At 37.5% G+C, this 13157-nt stretch overlaps 1 protein-coding gene across 1 annotated transcript in view; it reads left to right on the top strand.

The window, feature by feature from the left end:
- Positions 1–1976: 1976 nt before the first annotated feature.
- LOC119690398 (cAMP-specific 3',5'-cyclic phosphodiesterase-like) overlaps positions 1977–13157 on the top strand; it is a 168686-nt gene continuing 157505 nt past the window's right edge. The window contains exon 1 of the transcript XR_007267601.1: positions 1977–2573. The gene's annotated coding sequence lies outside the window, so the exon portion shown is untranslated. The remainder of the gene's footprint in view (positions 2574–13157) is intronic.

The following is a 13157-nucleotide window of genomic DNA, read 5'->3' as shown; positions in this document are numbered from 1 at the left end:
CGTTCTTACAACTTGCGTTGAAATGGGGCAGATAATTTATACGAACAAATTCTGTGTGTAATTCGCAGAATAGGCTACGACGACTAGTAATAATGTTAGGCGTCCCCGGGACTTTCCGCAATTGGTTCCTTTTTGGGGTTAGACGTAAAGAGCTAATTCAGATGTGGATATCGATCTGTAGGAGTCCTATTTCCAGCAATCTCAGCGAGCACAGGGAAACGGGATATTGATATTGACACTCTTGAATGTGGGGAGGCCCTTGCTTACGACTGTAATCCTCTATGGAGTATTCAGGGTGACTCACAAGTGAGCAACAAACTCTTCGTAATTGTTTGGAAGAAACGTAGAAGGTGGATGAAGTTTCAATATCTACCCTTGTCGGTGACAAACACTAGAATTTGTCACCGTGGTGAAATGATTGGATAGATGGCGTCTCTCGATAAAATGGTTTGATGAGCCGTTCTAACAACGTTGTATCTGAACAATCTCTCTGCTGTTAACGTTCTCCTGTTAATACAGTCAAATATGGATATTTTCTAGATATTTTGTACCTCTAGCATTGTCATTGGACACACTCTACAGCGTAATACCAACCAACGGAAGTAAAGATCACAGATTTCAGTGGTAAAATTACGGTTAAAGCACTGTAGGTACTGTATAATTCAAATTTATCAGACTAATCAATCAGTCCTTTTGGTTACTATGTTTGGTGCTCAAACAATATGGTTGGTGAGGTAATGAATTTTGCGGGAACATCATAACGTTGTTATCGTTCGGTGCTTTCCTCATTCAGGTATTAACAACTATGTACTTGTGTAAGGTCCAGTTGGCCGAAACACAACCCATGCTATGCTTGCCTGTTCTTGATCTTTACTCGAGAATTCGTTTACTCTTGTAGTAGATGCAGATCTAGAGACTGTCTTAATATTTAGGCGCCCAAATAAATGCATCGCCTAATATTTTGTTAGATATTTTTGTGAGTATGGGTGTAGAAGCGATGTTACGATCAATATTTATATCACAATAATTGAAGGAAGAACAATTTAATGAAACGGTAAATAAAGCGGGCTTTTATTGTCGCTCCCGGTGAGCGGTGGAATGGAAATGAAAGCGATTTTATGCGAAAAGTTTTGAATCGGTAAAATAGCGTTTGCTTTTAATTACTGTTTAATACAAGTGGTTCGGATGTTATAGGTAGGTATGCGTTTTGATGATGTACAGACACTACACATATCGGTACTCCTGGGACGTGACTTAAAGTACATGTAAACGCACGAGATAATAAAAAAAAACATCTGCCATTGCCGTTGCAACTTTTCATTTCTCATGAATGTACCATATTGTTTTTTTAATAATCTGGACATATTGATAATAATTCTTAATAACTACCAACTTGTACTTATTCGTGAAACTTTCAGACGGCTTACACAGAGATGCCAGAAGTAAACATTGAAATGAAAACTCGACTTTTCAATATCTCCGCGCCGCCGCCGCCGCCGCCGCTGGTTCGAAATCATAGAGCTCACATGTAAATCACTTCGATTTCCGAGCATCCAAACAGACTGAATCAACTTCCGCACAACATCAACCTTCAGTGCACCGCCGTAAAGGCTAATTTGCCATCGACACACATTAAGTCGGCGGAGTAATACTGGGATTACGTGGATGTATACACTTTAATGCGATTAAAATGATTATGGCACTAACTCTACATAGACCACCTACTGTGTATCCTTCAGCATTCATTATTAAGCGATATCGATTTAATTCAGTCGGAGTTTATTCTGCCCTTTCAACCTACATTGTCGGGGAGAAGAAGAGGGTGGACAAATAAAGAAACTCGTCGACGAAAGTTATTGTGGCGACGAGACGTGGAGCCAGGCGGTCCCACGGCGGCCACGACGGCACGGCAACACGGAATGCTTGCCGAATATTTAGGCCGCGTGCTGCGGGAAGAAACTTCATTAATAATTTACAGCATTCGTTAGGGCGCATTACGGCGCTCACCGCGACACATCAAAGCGACTCGTCATCGCTGAAACTAGGCCGGCGGGCGTCATCCTGAACTATGCTCCATTCAAAGTTATTAGCGAGCCGAGCGGTTAAAACATTGTTCACGGCCAAACAACGAAGTGGAACGCGCTCAATAGTGACATAACATCGGAACGGTCCACAGTAACGGCTACAGCATCTCAGTCTTCAGAGCCTACATAACACAGTTTACAGGAGCGGACGCGTCGCGGCCTGGAAGCGCAAACCTTCTAACCTAAGAGCCAATTTCTCTGGCAGAGGAATGAGTGTCTTCTGAAGTTGTGAATAAAGACTGAAACGGAGAGTGGCTGTTGGTAGTTGTTGTGTATGTGCGTCCCGCTCTTGCGGCGGGTTAGTCAGTGCGCGTGCGCGGGGCGGCGCGTCCAGCAGTCGCGGTCCGCCGGCCGCCGCGTCACCTCGCCCCGCGCCCCGCGCCCCGCGCCCGACGGCCACCATGCTGGCCTGAACCAGCCCTCGCGAGCACGGCACCCTTCAGCCAACAGTACTCAAAGTGCAGACTGAAAAAAGTGCATATCTTAAACGTAAGAATATGATGATCCAACTCGGTGCCGAGACGCTTTGCGTGATGATGATGTTGATTTTGGAAATTTGTATCGATTAAGTTTTAGGAAACGAGTTATGCTTATGATGATCAGTTAAATGGAGTTTAATCCGCGGATCACGCGGTGGTAAACAGTGGTGACGTCGCGCGGCCAGTGTCAAGGACGGATGTAACAGTTACGTCCCGAGCGCACGCAACACGGTAATCTAGTTTAGTTTTCGTTTAAACAGAAACATTAGCGGCAATTGGTAGGTATTGTGTGGGCTGTAAAAGATAATTTCATTACTTAAACGCCTATGAAAGCCTATTCACAACGTGGAAAATATCGGTTCAATTTATTGTTATATTTTTCCTTCATAAATATTTTTCCGATTTGCCTAATCTTGTAAATGTAAAAGGTTACCTGAAAGATGTGTTGTGCGAATGAGAAGCACTGATTCAGGTGTTGTTTCGTTCTGTTCCCTCAAGACCCAGCTCAATGTTACTTTATTTGGGTAGGTACCTGTTGATTTCCCCTGTAGCCTTCGGACGCAGTTTAGTGGCCACCCTACCTACATACCCACCTATACATGTCACAAAACGTAACGAAATTAATTCAGCATGCTACTGAAACATAAGCCACCGCACTTGTGGAAATTATTATGTCGCTAGTATACCGGGACCAAAAAATCCTAGACTATCAATAATCGCTTGATAAAAAAAATAAGTATATTTAGCTATTTTAAATTCATTCATTCATTTCTTTTGCTAAATTGACCTATGAAAGAAAGTTCTAAACCTAGGTACGGAGGTACCTGCCCAGATTTGTCTGATGCACTGGATTATCGTCGTGTAATCTGATAACGGCGGAGATAGCAGTGGGAACCATAGAGTTCTGTTATCTCCCGAGGCCGCGAGTGCCGTGTAATTAGCCGGTTGCAGTTACTCCATTATTCATACGAGGCACAGATTAAATTTAATACACTCGCGTGCAAAGAAACAGTTCCACTTTCGATTTTCCAAATGACCCCAATTTTTTTGAACAATTAATAGGATATTTGAACCAAATATTTTGGTTTTTAGTTGGTAATATTCTGATGCACCGTTAAATGTACAAAAATATTGCAAAAGACGCCATTAAGTTACTTTAAACTTACTTTTTCGGTAAGGAGTAATTGGGTGTTTTTCTCACCGGAACTTTTTCATTGCCCGTGAGTGTGTATTAGTTACTAGTTGAGGCTACACGTTTTATCGAGAGATGTTCAGAAACGTCCGTAGCTCGTTTACTCAGTTCGGTGGAGGCACTTAAGAGATTTTAACTGTATGCACAACTAAAAGAAGACCTTTTTTGCGTTTTTCTTGCATTTCTAAGAGTTGGTATTTGCTCGGAGATGGAATTCCCATTCCATGCTCATGATATCTGAAAATATAATTATTAATATATTATGACAGTCACATAGGAAAACTCAGAACATCACTCTTTTCCAGTATGGAGGAAAGAAGTGGAAGCCAAAAGTACACGAATCCTTTTTAGGTAGGTAAGTATGTCACGAAACGTTACCTGAAGATCGTGCACAATTATTTACGAATTCAATTGTAAAAGATGTGTTAATTTACAAATGTTTAAGTACAGTAAATTTTGGATCAAATAACATGTTTCTAGGGTTCGTGACCCAAGGGTACACTAAATCTTAAGTCTTAAATTTAAAAAAAAAATTTTTTATTATAATTGTAACTGATTATGTTTTGAAAAGTAATTGCGATATACAAACACCCACATTTCAATCTTATGACTACAAATTAATTACAATTACAAAACAAAAACAGTAGACAGTACGGGGCAACGAAATCAGATCGCTCTTAGGTAGCAATTTCAGAGGTATGTGATTTTCAGCTATTTTTTGTACTGTAAAAAATATTCCCTTCATGAGTGTTAAAACTACTCTACATTATCTGCACTCCCTGAGTACGTTCGGTTAAAAGCCATTAACGGCATGGTTGTTGATTAAAACCTCAATTACGTAACCAGTTATCAACGATCATTTTCTGTAAGTAAATTATAAAAAATATTGAAACTCGCTACATCGAAAGAGTAATAATATTTCAGAGAATTATGAAATGGATTGTTTACATCGCCCAATTTTCGGAGCACACTTACAACTACCTACCATATATACATACCTAGTTTTTATCAGTTTAAAACCACTTAAAACTCGATATAATATAATTTGTAGTAGATTATTTAGAGTGAATTATTTACTTATATTGTATAGGTATAGTTATATTAATATTTTGGTTAGGTACTCAATTTAGACCATTTTCTATCGTAAGCACTACCAATCACTTTTTCAACATCACCAAAGGTTAACTGGTAGAAAATGCTGCTAGCATTAAGTTCGGGTACACTACATAATTCCGAATAACTTTTTTACGTATATGAAAATAACGATTTTAAAAATTTCGAATTTCATAGTTCCGAATAATTCACAATCCCGAATTTTAAGTTTCCGAATAACGAAAATCACGAATAGTTTATAAACGAAATTTCAAACAACACATTTATTAAAATGACGAAAGTCAATTTTCCGAATATTATTTTTTCGATGTTTCAAAAGTACGATTTTTTATTATATCGAATTGTTAAAATTACGAATCCCGAAGTTTTAATATTCCGAAAATACAAATTCCCGAATGTTTCTTAGTTAACAAGAAATGGTTATATGAATAATGCAGCATAATGCGTATAAAAACAATATTTTTATGCTATATTATGTGAAACGCTCCGCTCCGCTTCGCTGCGCTCCGCTTTGTTTTTCGATATCTATGTGCACCTAACACGCTCCTCCTCGCTTTGCTCGTCGTCGCACCTATCTTTAGGTTTAGGTCCTAAGGTTTTTAAGTTTAAACACCATAAAAATCCTAGCAATTGTTTTGCTCTAAATTTGAAACGCTCCGCTCCGCTTCGCTGCGCTCCGCTTTTTTTTTCGATATCTATGTGCACCTAACACGCTCCTCCTCGCTTTGCTCGTCGTCGCACCTATCTTTAGGTTTAGGTCCTAAGGTTTTTAAGTTTGAACACCATAAAAATCCTAGCAATTGTTTTGCTCTATATTTGAAACGCTCCGCTTTGTTTTTCGATATCTATGTGCACCTAACACGCTCCTCCTCGCTTTGCTCGTCGTCGCACCTATCTTTTGGTTTTGGTTCTAAAGTTTTAAAGACGTTTATGTTTTTTTGTCAAAATCACGAATTATCATATTTCCGATCGGGATTTGACTTTTTCGTGATTATAATAAATCGGTATTTTATTTTTCGTATATTAAAGTAATCGTATTTTTTAACATTCGTATATTTAACAATCGTAATAACAATATTCGTGATTATAATATTCGAAATTATAATTTTCGTGATTATTATAATTCGGTATTTAAAAAAATCGGTATTGCAATATTTCGTAAATTACATATTCGGGGTTATCAAATTCGGAAAAAAGTTTTTCGGAATATTTGGGTGTTCCCATTAAGTTCGCCTTTGTAACAATTTATTTTGTTCAATAAAGAGTTTATTAATAATAATAATAATAGATAATTGAAACATCTTCTCTATTATGTTGAGAAAATTGCAAAAATAGAGCATGTGAAAAGATTTTATTCTTCGAGGGTACATTAAAATTTTTGATGGTCGCAAATGATATCATCTGTCAAACGTGTTTAAATAAGTAAGTACTCAACTCATGCAATAACACAATGTAGGTGAGTGCGCGGCGGCCGCGCAGGGACAAAAATTGCTAGTCAATTGATCCCAACCCATAGCGGTTGGCAAATAGTCTCAATTGTACTGATCACTATTCTGTTTCGTGTTCAGGAGGTACTGATCGGCGATTATTTTTAAACGAAATAAAGAAAATAAGGAGGCTATCCATTCATTGTCCAAATAAACGACGGCGATGCCATCTCTAATGTAGAAATACAATTAACAGCTTTTTTTTAAAAAAAAATGGGCCGTATAGTTTTAGGAATATTGAAAGTGAATCTTTTTCATTGCTCGTGTGTGTAATTTAAAACAGGCCATCTGTGTCATCGACACGCTCGAAGAAAAAGTTTTAGATTGGATAGGTGACTAAAAAGTATTCTTGTATTTCTTGTACGTAAAGTATATTAGCTGTAGGTACACATTTGACAAACTCACAAACTGCCCATTCAAACAGGTACAAAAGTGTATAGTTACTTATGAAGCTGACCGTACCTTGTCTGGAACTAATACACTGCACATTCAGTACACTTATTAGTTAGATACTTATGTATTCTATTACACGCGTCGACAGAAGGTAATTATTGCCGAGTTTGGTAGGATTGTTGTGTGAATAAGGACGAATTATGAGATTAGCACTTACGCAGTCCATGTTCGTAGAACGAATTTGGCAAACAGGAAGGTATTAGGTATATAAATATATAAATGTGTTGATGAATTGGTAGGTAATAATAGTAAACAAGTTGGGAGGTAATTAATATCAGTGAATTAGAATTATGTGAACAAATGTATTGGACAGGAACCTATGTGAGGAATAGCTTCCTAGGGTTGGGTTGTTACTAGGAAAACATGGCAGGCATTCAAAAGACACCTTCTAAAACTTAAAAAAAAATGTTGCAAAATCTATAATATTTTAAAAATATTTTAGGCTTTAACCTTTAACAGTGCTAAAACTAAAATTCTTCCCTTCCTTTAGAACCAGCACTATCATTTCAATGGTTTTAGAATCAAAATCACTGAAATTTTACTTTATATTTGCATTGCTTTATACAGAATAAGTTTTTCATATAAGTATTTAGTAATGTAATTTACATTACACACGATACCGAAAACATACTTAATACATAATTAACGAAAACATTACTGAAATAAACAGGTTGTTTCAATAATTGAGATTTATTTGTGCACTAAATAATGTGGTCCATTACAGTGCACATAACAATTAATTAACAGTATTATGACCGTTGCGGTTCGGTTTCATTTGCCATCAGCTGTAGGCGATAAGTATCCTGTAGGTATACTTGTACTGAATACTCGTTGCAAAATACTAAGCCGACAGGGAGTGACTCATTGGGTCATACTGAACAACTTTTGTTTTACGAGTTTTGAAAATTCACAAAAAAAAATATAGTTTTTCATAGTAAAAAGTCACGAGACCAACCAACTTCCATAGAAACTTAAAGCCTTACCTTTTTTGCAACATCCTGTATAGTACAGTGCGATACACTTATCTGATTACCTACTTAAAGATGAGTTGGGTTTATTAACACCGCAAGAAAGAATGACTACTATGGGCAAAGTTAGACTCTGAAAAGTCTAAAGGAATTAAGAAATAAGTCAAAGTCAAAGTCAAAGTCAAAATTTTTTATTCATCGTACAAATATAAAATTTTCTGATGAACGTCAATTTTTACAAATTACTCTCCGTTCGGATAAGGGGGGGCTCTTTCTGTCTAAGGAGAAGAACGGAGGCAAGAAACTCCTGAGCCATCTTTTCAAAAAAAGACTTAAAACTAGTTGGTATACAATACATATAAGCTTAATTATTATTATTATAATAATATGAGCAGAGCTAACTACTTATCACAGCCATGCATTAACGTCCTCTAAGTAATCATCAATTCTATAATAAGCTTTTTTACTGAGTTTCTCTTTAATGTAACACTTAAACTTATTCTCTGGCATTTGAGCAACTTCTGCTGGAAGCTTATTATAAAATCTAATACAGTACCCTAAAAACGATTTATTAACTTTCGCCAGACGCATCGCTGGAAAAGCCAGCTTATGCTTGTTCCTAGTATTAATGTCATGATTACTGCCAATTGTATCAAAAGTTGAAATATTCTTTCGTACATACATTAAATTGGAAAAAATGAACTGACATGGAACTGTAAGGATGTTAATTTCTTTAAATAGTTCTCTCAATGAATCCCTGGAACCAAGTTTGTATATAGAGCGGATGGCTCTTTTCTGTAATACAAATATAGTCTCAATATCAGCGGCTCTACCCCAAAGCAAAATTCCATACGACAATAAGCTGTGGAAATAACTAAAGTAAACTAATCTGGCGGTTTCAACGTCGGTCAGTTGTCTAATTTTCCGTACAGCAAAAGCTGCCGAGCTCAACCTTCCAGCCAATTTGGCAATGTGAGGTCCCCATTGTAACTTTGAATCTATAGTCATACCAAGAAAGACAGTATCATTAACTAGGTCCAATTTATTCCCATCTAGAATAATGTTAGTATCGCATTGTCTAACATTCGGCAGTGTAAATTTAATACATTTCGTTTTCTTAGAATTCAATAAAAGATTATTTACGGTAAACCAATCGTGTATGTCAGATAGAATAGAATTAATTTCATAAAAAATATTTTCACTTCTTTTAACTTTAAAAAGCAAAGAAGTATCGTCAGCAAATAAAACTATATTAGTCAATTTTTCAACCATAAAAGGCAAGTCATTAATATAAATGAGGAATAAAAATGGTCCTAGAATAGATCCTTGAGGGACGCCTATCTTTACATGAGCCCCCTGTGATTTAGTATTATTAATATCGACCCTTTGTTGCCTCTTGTCTAAATATGAAGCTATCAAATCTAAAGCCTTTCCTCCTATTCCATAGTATCTCAGTTTCGAAATTAAAGTCTGATGGTCCACACAATCAAACGCCTTCGACAGATCACAGAAGACTCCAATAGCATCGTGATGGTCTTCCCAGGCGTCAAATATGTGCTTAATTAACGCAGTACCGGCATCGGTTGTTGATTTGCCTTTTGTAAAACCATACTGCTGGCTATGAAACAGTCGAGCTTCATTGAAATGCAAAAGCATCTGACTGAGTATGATCCTCTCAAATATTTTACTCAAAACTGGAAGAACCGAGACAGGCCTGAAATTTGCAGGGTCCTCCATATCCCCACTCTTGAACAGAGGTATAATTTTACTCAATTTCATAAGATCTGGGAACACACCTTCAGCGATACATTTATTAAAAATGTTAGCCAAAATTGGGGCGATTTTATTAATAATAGAAAGAACAAATTTAACTGACATTCCCCACAAGTCTTCAGTTTTCTTCATATTTAAGGACTTAAATGTTTTTATAATAGTTAATGTATTTATATATCTGAATTTAAATTCCTTATCGGTTGAAGGTGCGTTCTCCTTCATCAGGGTTTCAGCTAATGTAGCTGAAGAATCTAGGTTGCAAGTAGTCTCTAAAGGAATGTTCGTAAAAAACTCTTCAAAAACTCTCGCCACCTCGTCATTTGATGTTATTATGTCATTGCCTACCTTTAAAGATAAATTAGTCTCGCGTGTTCGATTCTTCCCCGTTTCGTTATTAATAATATTCCAAATGGCCTTAGATTTGTTAGCCGAGTCTTTAATCTTGTTATTAATAAAAATTGTCTTCGCACAGTGACAGACACATTTGTACATTTTGCTATATTTCTTCACATAAGATTGAAAGTCAGGGCGGAGTATGAATGTTTTCATCTCATACAGATCATATAATGTCGCCCTGCTTTTGCGAATACCATCTGTAGCCCAGTCACAAAATTTAATTTTATTGTCTATCAAAACTTCCTTCGTTTCAAAATTACTCTCAAACTCATCAGCTATTATCTTAAATAAGTTAGTATACATCTCATTAGAATTGCAATCTACTTTAACCCTCGGAAGTTTTTCGTCTAGTTTCTTCAAGTAATTGTCAATTTTCTTTGTAGTAATCGGTCTGCATCTAACCTTAGTTTTATTTGTCTTGTCAGTGTTTACTAAGGTAATGGTCTGCCCACTGTGGTCTGACCTCAGACAATTTATCACACTACTGTCTTTAAACTCACAGTTACAGAATATGTTATCTAGACAAGTGGCCGACGTGGATGTAATCCTAGTTGGTTCCAGAAAGACATTAAAAAGATTAAATGATTTAAAAAGTAACAGTAATTTCGATATATTAGGAGAGTCACCTAATAGGTCAACATTAAAGTCACCACACACTATTACTTCCTTTTTACTATTGGAAGCTAACCTTAGAACATCCTCCATGACAGTCTCAAAGGTAATGAAATCACCAGTAGGTGGCCTGTAGGTACATACTATTATATACTTGTTTAGCTCTGCACATGAAATTTCTATATGGTGTTTAACAGAAAGAGCTACTATGTCCTTTCGTTCTTTACATTTACAATTTTCTTTAAGAAATATAAGTGACCCGCCATGCTCGTTGCACTTTCTGTTAAAACAGCTTATAAGTTTGTAATTTTTCAATTGGAACATCATTTTATTCTCGTCTAACCAATGTTCTGTGATACATAAACAATCAATGTTAAATTTTTCCGAAAATAGTTCTATTTCTAACAATTTAGAAGAAAGACTCTGAATATTCTGATGTACCACTTTAAATTCATTCTTAAATGTCTTGTCCTTTAATAGTTTTGAGCCGAGAGAGCAGTGAACTGAATCAATCTTTATATCAACGCTATGATGCTCTCCCGTTGTCTGAGAATCTAATTTAAATCTACTGTACTATTACTATTATCAGTATTACTACTGACGATGTCAATAGGGACACAAGTTTTCTTCGTTATAATGCTTATAACTGAGTTAATAAGATGAGCTACCTCTGTAGCTAGACGTCGTTTCTGATTTGAGGACAAAAATAAACTGTCCCAAGTCAACTTAAAATTATCTACGTATAAATTAGTATCAAAGAAATTGATACAATCAGATTTACAACATGCATTGTACATTGTTTTATTTAGGCTACATGTCATATAATTGCATTTGTCAGGCAGTGTGCATGAGTAAGGAAATGCACAAACAAATACATGTTTTGTAGGAAGGCCTTCTAATATAGCAAAACTTCTATGTATGTCAGACTTTGACACCCCTAAACTATTTCCCAACATAATAAATATAGTTGTTTTGTCAGTGTGTGACCTCTCTGAAATTAATTCAACTATTTGTCCGAATGTAAGTTCTGGGTAACAATAATTAACAACTTTTCCATTTACATGATTACCCAACATGTGCCCGAAATCCTTGCCAAGCCTATCGGAATATACAACTGTGCTGTAATCCTCGCTTGAATTGCTACTACTTGTAGTAAGCCTTGTCAAGGTAGAGGGTGACATCTTAGGTAACTGCTTATTACCTACTATTCTACTAGCTGCCTGAGAATAGGTGGGTTTCCTATGTAATTTCTTAGTGGAGGCCTGAAAAACATCTGCTGCCGCCGATCCGCTCTGGATGACCTCTGAGGATGGCGCGGCCGTCGGGAGGCTGGTGGTGGCCGCCAGGAGTCTGGTGGTGGCCCTCGGGAGAATGGTGGTGGTCCCCGAGAGTCCGGTGGTGGTCCCCAAGAGACCAGTGGTGAGTCCAGTGGTGGCCAACGGGATGCTGGTGGTGGCCGCCAGGAGTCTGGTGGTGGCCCTCGGGAGACCAGTGGTGAGTTCAGTGGTGGCCAACGGGGTGGTGGTGGTGGCCTCCGGAGATGCGGTGGAGGCTTCAGCAGGTGAAGACTTCTCCGGCAGCATCTCAACCCGAACTAAGCCCACACTTCTCAGCACCAGCAGCTGGTTTTCATACTCCACAGTTCTCTGGTCTAGGGCAGACTTCAATGTGGCCAGCCTAGACTGTAGCATAGCCATGTTGAACTCGCACTCTTGGTTGTTGTCTGCGAGTTTCTGGTTGTAGTCCGACATCTGTTCTTCATATTTATTTACCAGTAGTTGTAGTCTCACTCTATCCTTTTTCAATGGAAGGTACGTCTTATGCTTTTTCAATGCTCGCTCAGACTTCCTAATATATTTATTTATTTTAATATATTTTTTAAGCCTGTTTGCACCTTTGATATTGATTGATTTGCTTGGAGTGGTGAGGTCTATTGTTGGCATAGGGGTGTGATGTAGGGTAACTAATTCATCGTACAGTGCCATTGTCTTATTTGTTTCTTCGCTTGCATGTGCTTCATTTATTTGCTGGATTTCTGTGTGTGCTTCAGCCAGTTGATGCTCCAGGCTGCAGATCTTTGTCAAGGCAGCTTCATATAAATCCTGACTCTCTGTGTTTGATCTCAGTACAATTTCCAGCTCATCACATTTGCCTTGTAAGTCTTGGTATTGGATGTCCATTTCAGCGATGACATTCTTTAGGTCGGTGTTCTTTTTCAAAAGGGAATCAAATTCCTTTTCGTTGTCCTCCCGCTCTGCCATCAGTTGGCTTGAGAGGTCACGAGACGCCTTGAGATCCTCCAAAGCTGTCCTCAGCTGGATCTCCAGGTCACGGCTCTGCACCTTCCGGGTCATCATCCTCGACATCTCTGAAAACCAACCGGGGTTACCCGTTAGTATCTTGATAGGTAGAACCGAGAAGATGATTATCCAAGACACAAAATAACCCTCTTTAGGTATAACTTGATCAAACCAGATACCAATAGGTTATAATAATTATTAAGTAATATATTGTAAGTCTATGTAAAAATGATCAAAAGGTAACTTATTTGTTAGTTATCATAAACAATGTAGTCATGAACACAAACTATAGGTGGGGAG

Source organism: Plutella xylostella, chromosome 22 (assembly GCF_932276165.1).
Source record: "Plutella xylostella chromosome 22, ilPluXylo3.1, whole genome shotgun sequence".
Classification (NCBI taxonomy): Eukaryota; Metazoa; Arthropoda; class Insecta; order Lepidoptera; family Plutellidae; genus Plutella; species Plutella xylostella.
The sequence above is the reverse complement of the archived record's forward strand: the minus strand, read 5'-3'. Positions and strand labels throughout refer to the sequence as shown.